Below are 8538 nucleotides of genomic sequence, written 5' to 3' on the forward strand. Positions count from 1 at the left end.
AATGCCCCGATGGAATATCTCCACCAGTGGCTGTCATTGCCATGAATCACCAATATTAGGTTTAGGATTTTTCCAGTCTTGATTTTAGGTTCGTGTTTTTATGGTGGAATATCTTTCTTTCCTAGTATTTACTTGAGGAAAGAATAGAAATTGTACAGAACTTGTGTTAGTAGTTTCATCCCTATATAAAAATAAAAAGGAATGGAACTTATGTTAAAATTTAATTATATTATCTAAATTAATAATTTTTAAGAATGACTACAGTCTTCCAGAGTCAATTTTCTCAACAACAACAATAATATACCCAATAATTACTCACCTATTGGGGTCCGGAGAGGGTAAAATATACGCAGTCCATACTACTATCTCCGAAGATATAGAGAGGTGGTTTCTGATAGACCCCTGGATCAAAACACAGATACAGTAAATAAAGTAGTAGTAAAATATGAGACAAGATGAAATAACAGAAATAAGGAACCACAAAGTAGTAGAGCGATACACTATCAAACCGTAAGCACCCACCTTCCCCAACCCGCCTAACCTGAGAATCCATCCTATAAGGAAAGTCCTATACTACTAGCAAGGCCATCTCAAAGAACACCTAACTACTGGATAGGACTCACCCACACTTACTGACCTTCTAACCTAATTCGTGTTCTCAATACTTTATATCAAGGGTCATGTCCTAAGTTAATTTTCTCATTGGAGAATATTGTTTAATAAAAAAATCAATAGGGTTGGAAGGGGTTGTCACCTAAACAATCTAATTTTATTAACTTGGTTAAAGTTGAGAAAATCAAATTTGATTGATTATTAGTCATAGATATTATTAATGAGGGAATATATGTTCAAAACACATACTTTAACAACACATTTGATCATTTTTGCTTATTAATTATCTAATTAAATTAAGTGAACCCTACAATTAAATTAAGATCATATTTAAACTAATTACTAAATGACATATATATAAGATAAATTATTATCTAAGAAATATTTATTCAATTTTAAATATCTTAAAATTACATTCTAACCTTTTCCACTCTGCATATATATATATATGCAATCGAAACAAAAACAACAATAATTTAGCTCGTAAAATCTCACAAATGAGGTCTGAGGAGGATGAAGTGGTTTATTATGTTTTGATGATGAGTACGTAACATACTCAGGGACCAAGTCCACTACATGCATTTACTGAAGAATAGTTGTACATTATCGCACTCTGCACAATTTTGTCTTGTAGCATAATTATTGTGCATGTTCACAGTGCATGATATTTGACACCTGGTCCAGTCGAATTTCAATCAAGATTATTGCACATCTATATAAACAAAGGAAATCATCTTTAGAAGATAGTTTTTGCAATCTCATTTTATCAAAAGGTAGCAAAAGATCTCTTACTCAAGATCCAAAAATTCTCGTGTTCTTTAGTTTTGCTTATGTTGAGTCATGTTTTGGAAACTGATTTACTCCGGTGTATGTGAGCAAACTTTTCCTTTTTATTATATATATATATATAGATATATAGATATTTGTCTTGCTTAGGTAGAGTTGTCTAAGGATAGTTGGCTAGAGCTAGTCGATTAAGTGAAGAGTGAGATAGACTTGTCTTGGATGGTTTGTAATAGAGGTATTATAAGATTTAGGATTTAGAGTTAAATCCTCTTTGAGTTTATAATCTGAGTTAATTAATTATAGTGGAGCCTGAAAAATTCTGTGAGGATAGGTCGTGGTTTTTCCTTCCTTGAGCAAAGAGGTTTTCACATAAAAATCTTGTGTGTTGATTTGTTTTGCACATTTACTTTGCGTTCTTATTTTATTATTATTTATAATTCCTTAGGGACCGTGTCCTATAGTGGTGGTGAACCCTTATGATTCAATAATTGGTATCAAAGCGGTGCATTCTAAAAGGTTAACATCTAAAGTGGATCCTTGATTATGACAGCACCACCAAATTTAGAGAAAGAATAGTCAATCACCAGACCACCTCAATTCAATTATCAATACTATGGCTGGTGAAAGATATGAATACACAATTTTACTATGGCTGAAGATAGTAAGGTATGCGATATAATATGTGATAGGCCTCATGTTCTTGTGATAGATATTAAGGAAGGAGAAATTACTAGACTGGTTGCTAAAAATCAAAGAAAATATGATAATGAGGATCACAAAAGGATTGAAAAGACTTTTAAGTCTAAGAAACTCTTGATTATGGATTAGGACCTAATGAGTACAATCATATTTCTACTTGTGAAAGTGCAAAGAAGATTTGAGACCGTTTGAGGACTACTCATGGGAGAACCAGTCAGGTCAAAGAATCGAATGTGGATATGTATACTACCTAATATGAAGCTTTCACCTATGAAGGAAAGTGAAATCATTCAAGAAATAAACACAAGATTCACCTCTATCACTAATGAATTACATTATTTTGGTAAAGTTATTCCTCCTAGCAAACAGGTGAGGAATATATTGGGTGTTTTGCCTAAGTCCTGGGAGAGTAAGATTAATGTCATTTTAAAGAAAGAGATCTCAAAATTCTTACCATGGAAGAGTTAATTAGAAACCTAAAGACCTATGAAATGAAGAAGTAGCAGGATCACGAGAAGAATGAGCCTAAAAAGGATAAATATTTGGCAATAAAAGCTTCAAATCTGATTCTAGTGAGGATGTTGCCTACTTAGATCAAAAATTCATTATGGCTATGAAGAGTACTGAAAATTTTCAAAAGAAGGATAGCAGTAACAAGCCAACAGGTGCAAATGAGCTATGTTATAAATGTGGCAAACTAGGATATTTTATTAGGGATTGTCCCTTACACAAGATAGATTATCAGAAATATCTGAAGTTCAGAGGAGTCAAAGCTAAGAAGAAGGATCGGGCCCGTGACAAGTCAAGAAGAAAAGCTTCAATAGAATATGTAGTAAAGCAAGCCTTAGTTGCTTGGGGAGACTCCTTAAGTGAACCAAATAAGTAAGAAAAACCTAAAGATACCTCTATGCTAGCTGTAAAAGATGGTGAAACTATCGACAATTCTCTCTTTGATCTCATGGCTAGATCAGATGATGAATAAGATGGTAAGGTAACTCCTTTTATTATTAAGTAGAATCTGAATGACTACACGCCTCTCTATGTGAGCTTACTGTTGAGAAGGATCTTCTCGAAGAGATGGTAGAAAATCTAGAATATGAAAAAATAGCATCAACCATTCAATTATCTGAGCTAGGAGAACATTCTTTAAAATTAAATTCTAAAAACAATAAGTTATTGGAAAATTTAAGGAAATTAGCTGAATTTGACTGTAAAGGGAAAAAAAGGATAGTAGTCTACAACTTAAACTTGAGGAGAAACTGAACAAGTCTCAAAAGCTTTTCATGCCCGATCTAGAGAAATATAATTAATTATAAAAGGACCTGGTTCGTAGAAGAGAGATCTTAACTAGTCCTTGAAATGGACCACCTCCTCATAGATCCTTGCTAATCTGACTGATCAATGAATGAATAATGATAGAGGTCTTAGCAATCAATATAGAAATTCTTTTTTTAAGTCTCACAACAAGTTTGGTTTTATGGCCAATAATTTTTTACATACTCATTTTGGAATAAATGGTCATAAAAAGGATGAGTTTTAATCAAGGCTTATATCTAAAATAAACTCTACCAAGCATGCTCAGCAGATGCAGTTACTTATAAAGAGACCTGTCCCCCCAATAAAATTCAGGAAAGATAGACTGCCTCGCTGAACCAAGAAAGTTGTGATTACTTTCGGATCCTCCTATTGGGAAATTAGGCTCAAATGGGTTTCCAAATCTGACAAATAATATCATAATACAGGTGGGAGTAAGGGAAAGCAGTCAAAGTTAGTTTATGGATAGTGGATGCTCTAAGCACATGACTAGAAGAACTGACTATTTTTTCTCAGTCAAGGCACTTTAAGGTGGAGGCGTCTCTTTTGGTAATGACAAGAAAGGCTACATTCTTAGTGTTCGTAAAATTAGGAAATCATTAAGTCATTTTATTGAAGATGTGTATTATGTGAGTGAATTGAAATACAACTTGCTGTGAGTATCAAAAATTTATGATAAAAAATATAAAGTAAAATTGTTATCTGACTGGTGTACTGTAACTAGTTTAAAGACTGGAATGTCATTCTCAAAGCTAAAAGATGCAAAAATGTGTATATGGTTGATCTAGACTCAGTTCCTGGATATTAATTGACCTATTTGAATGCTCAAAGTAAGAATGCAGATCTTTGGCATAAAAGATTAAGCCATGTAAGTTCTTCTCTCCTCAACAAGCTGGTCTCAAAGGACCTGATCCATGGTGTTCCAAAGCTATAGTTTTGAGACTTTAGAATTGGTGATGTTGGTGTCAAAGGAAAACAAACCAGGTCCTCATTCAAATAGAAGAAACGGGTAAGTACCTTTAGAACTCTTAAATTATTGCACATGGACTTGTGTGGACCTGTCAAGGTTTCAAGTAGAAGAGAGAAGAAGTATATTTTTGTCATTGTAGATGAATACTCCAAATTCACATGGACTATGTTCTTGAGAACTAAGGATGAAACATATGATGTCTTGGTTATATTTGCAAAACAAATTCAAGGAAAGTGAATAACAAAATAGAAGGGATTAGGTCTGATTATGGAACAAAATTTAAAAATATTGAGGTTGAGGAATTTTATCCTGAGAATGGAATTAACCACAACTTTGTAGCTCCAAGAACTTCACAGCAAAATGGAGTGGTTAAAAGGAAAAACATGACTCTGATTGATATTGCTAGAACTGTGCTGATAGATGGTTATGTTTTGGGATTTTTTGGACTAGAGCTATAAAAACTGTATGCTTGTCACTAACAGATATCTAATTAGATCCATTCTCAATAAGACTCCTTATGAACTGTTATTCAACAAAAGGCCCAAACTTGATTACTTAAGGCCTATTGGTTGTACGTGTTTTATTTCGAATAATGGTAATGATGAATTGGGAAAATTTAATTCCAAAAGTGATAAAACTGTCTATGTAGGCTACTCTTCAACTAGTAAAGCATACATGGTCTATAATAAAAGAACCTTGCATGTAGAGGAGAGTGTTTATGTTATCTTTGATGAGTCAGGAAACATGAAGAACCCTAATGAAAGTGATGACATAGATATGAAAGAACTTATTCCTATTCAAAGGGATAGTTCAACAGAAGTTGAGTCTCAAGGACAAAATGCTCAAAATGATGTGGTTGCAGAAGAAGAATAAGGAGAAGAACCAGGTCCTCAACTGTAGGATCTTCACATAGATGAGTCCCAACAAAGTATTCATGACCAAATCTCTCAAGGACCTGGTCCTAGAATACCTCAATCAACTTCAAGAAGGTCAAATTAAAAGCATAAGTCATCTCACCCTCTTTGATAATTTGACCTCTTCATTGGAATCAGAAATGCAAATAAGGGCACAAGCAAGAAACTTTGTGGATATTTCAGATTTCATAATCTAAATTGAGCCTAAAAATATGAAGAAAGCTCTCAAAGATGTTGACTGGATAGATGATATGAAAAAAAAACTTCATCAATTTCCCTACATATATGATATATACAGAAGTTTTTCCTTCCTACTTTCAAGAATCCCTACACATATATGAAGATTGTCAACTTAACAACCAATAAAAGTGAACAAAGTTTTTCAACCATCACACATATAATTATGCTATTTTTCTAAGGAATACGTCTAAAAGTCAGCAAAGATATTTTTTAAATAAATACAAAAATTATAGATCAAGCTAACAGAACAACCAACCAAAATAACATCAATCCAAACGCGTTCAGAAGAACAAATGATAGATCCATGTATGAGACACGTTCTTATTTTAGAAGCAGCTTAATTCATTAACCAGCAAATATCAAATCACAACATGTGAAAAGGCAATCCATTACATATGGTAACAAAAGAAAGTTGTGATCTTAAACAAGAATAATTTCAGTTCATCAGAACACATCTTATCATCGAAAAATAGTTAGAAAAATTGATTAATATACAAATAGAAATTTTCAGCAGATCCTCACTAACTTTTGCTTTCCACAAGAAAGAAACATCCCATGCGATCCGGGATTCTAACATACAAATAAACCAACATAAATTTATGTATATACTATACTCTACCATCAAACTTTTCTTAGCTTTGTACATATACATACAAAAATATATCAAAATAGAAGAAAGTTGCTACCCTATTGGTATCAATAACTGTGATTCAATTGTTTAGTGTTAATAAAACTTTACGTCTCTTAATCTTTTCATATATTTAGGAGTTAATATTATAAAAATAATTAACTATTAATTTAAAAAAATATAGTAAATGACTATTTTGTATATTGCAGGGCCTTTATAAGAATTTTTACACTTTTGATTTCTCTGATTTGTCAATGATAATATTCATATTGTTACAAAAAAAAATAATATAGTATAGATAGATACATGAGAATAAGAGTTTAAATAAATCTTAAATTAAATCCATGCTTGAGACTAACAGTGTTGCCTAAATCTTATCCTAAAGTCTCCTTTAGGATGCAACATTTAACTTACAAATTTGTTCAAGAAAGGAAGGCCGCATCACATAAAATCTTACTTTATAACTTTTCAATTATGATTATCAACTCTACGAAAATTCAAATTTAGGGAAAGCGCCATAATTTGTTAAATCATATTCTTTATACATAATTCAAAAATTCATTGCAAACACAACAACAACAACTGATATGCCCAATGCAGAATGTACGCAGACTTAAGTTTCTAATCATCACAAATACAATAAAAAAATATTTTTATCCAATCAATTCTGTATACATAATTTGAAAATCAATCACACATACAGTACCAACAACAACAACATACCCCTGTAATCCACAAGTGATTGTATGCAAACCTTCCCCCTACCTCGTAGAGATAAAGAGAATATCTTCGATCATAACAAACATTCCAACAACAACAACATATCCCGTGTAATTCAACATGTAGAGTCGTGAGAGTGCAAACCATAGAGAGTATTAACGATCATCACTAACAGAACAAAAAAAAATTCAATCAAAAGCATAAGGTAAATCAAGAACAAACCTTTTTCAATTTGCGATTTTAAAAACATGCAATTCAGTAGGTCCAGAAGTTAAGATTTGCTCAGATATTCCATAAGCAGTGGTCATTGCCTCCAGAGTCCAGATAACACAAATTACTTCAAAATAAAAAAGTAGCCATGATCAATCAAGATAGGATCAAGGTTAAACAAACTCCTCTCTAAGTGTCACAGCATATCAATTTTCAATCTCTCCCTAATAGTAATACACAGCAATAAAATAAATAATAGAAAGAGAAAAATATTAAACCATCGCACCATAACACAAATCACATCGTTAATAATTTTCGACACACATTAATAATTTTCTGTATTAAGTAACCAACATAGATCAAATTCATTTATCATCTATTATTATAGTAGATACCAATCAAATAACCAATATTTCTTATTTCAATTAAAAACTTTTGTATTAAAGAAAACAAATACAACATATGTAACCTTAATCACCTTGAAATGGGACCATTACATATAATTAAACTTCGTAAAACTCATGCAATAATATAAGTTTACATAATTCTCCAACTTTGCTTCGTGCGTTGTATGAGTCTGTGTTTTTTCCTTTTTTCATTTGTGCATGGGTTGATATAGGAGTGAAGGGGTTGTAGGCTTTCAATTTAGGGGGAGCAACGTAAGTAGGGGGAGGTTGAGGAGAAACTGTGGACCTTCTCTATTTTTAAATTTTAATAGCTGATACATATAATTTGTACTAAAGAAGATTTTTTTCTTTTTTTATTCCTGAATTTTGAAAGTAAAATTGAAAGAATATTTTACATGATTTCACATAGATCTAAAACTTAAATAATAATTTGAGAAAAAAAATAAAAAAAACTATTTTGTGGAGACTTTAATAAAGGTTAAAAAGTTCAAATTTGACAATGCCGATCACTTTTTTTTCAGATCTTTAAAGTCTATATATACATATATGTAGTAGTAATTAGCTAACAATATGCCAACGAAATTAAATATAATAGGAGTACTGAATTTCTTACCCTCCATTGCATGCAACATATGAACACTTTTGAAGGAGGACTCAGGCATTCTTATATTAGCATGCTCGAGCACATCACCCTCTACATCATAATTGATGTATTACACCAATTTGATTTACTTTCACTTGCCTTACAAAATAACTTCTACATCAAACTTCTTGGTAGAAGCAATTAGCAGCTATCTTTGATTTAATTTTCTAGTACACGTCTTTTTTAATAACAGAAAATAGTAAACGAGACAACTACATTGGTGCAGTTCTATTCAAATTAGTAAGAAATAATCCTTAAAATAGAAAGGAAAATCTAATGAAAATATCATATGAATTTTACACCTAAACGAATTCAAATTCTTAATATGGGAAGAAAAATTAAAAATTCTAATTCCTAAAATATGAAAGAAAAATTAAACTTAAACTGATGAAATT

At 31.7% G+C, this 8538-nt stretch overlaps 1 long non-coding RNA gene across 1 annotated transcript; it reads right to left on the minus strand.

Annotated features, from left to right (window-relative positions):
* Positions 1–265: 265 nt before the first annotated feature.
* On the minus strand, positions 266–8285 carry LOC107846001. Its single transcript, XR_007045943.1, has 3 exons — positions 8114–8285; positions 7106–7220; positions 266–402 (listed from the first exon to the last, which is right to left on the minus strand). It is a non-coding gene; the product is annotated as an uncharacterized LOC107846001 (long non-coding RNA).
* Positions 8286–8538: the final 253 nt, after the last annotated feature.

Source organism: Capsicum annuum, chromosome 10 (assembly GCF_002878395.1).
Source record: "Capsicum annuum cultivar UCD-10X-F1 chromosome 10, UCD10Xv1.1, whole genome shotgun sequence".
In the NCBI taxonomy this organism is placed as follows: Eukaryota; Viridiplantae; Streptophyta; class Magnoliopsida; order Solanales; family Solanaceae; genus Capsicum; species Capsicum annuum.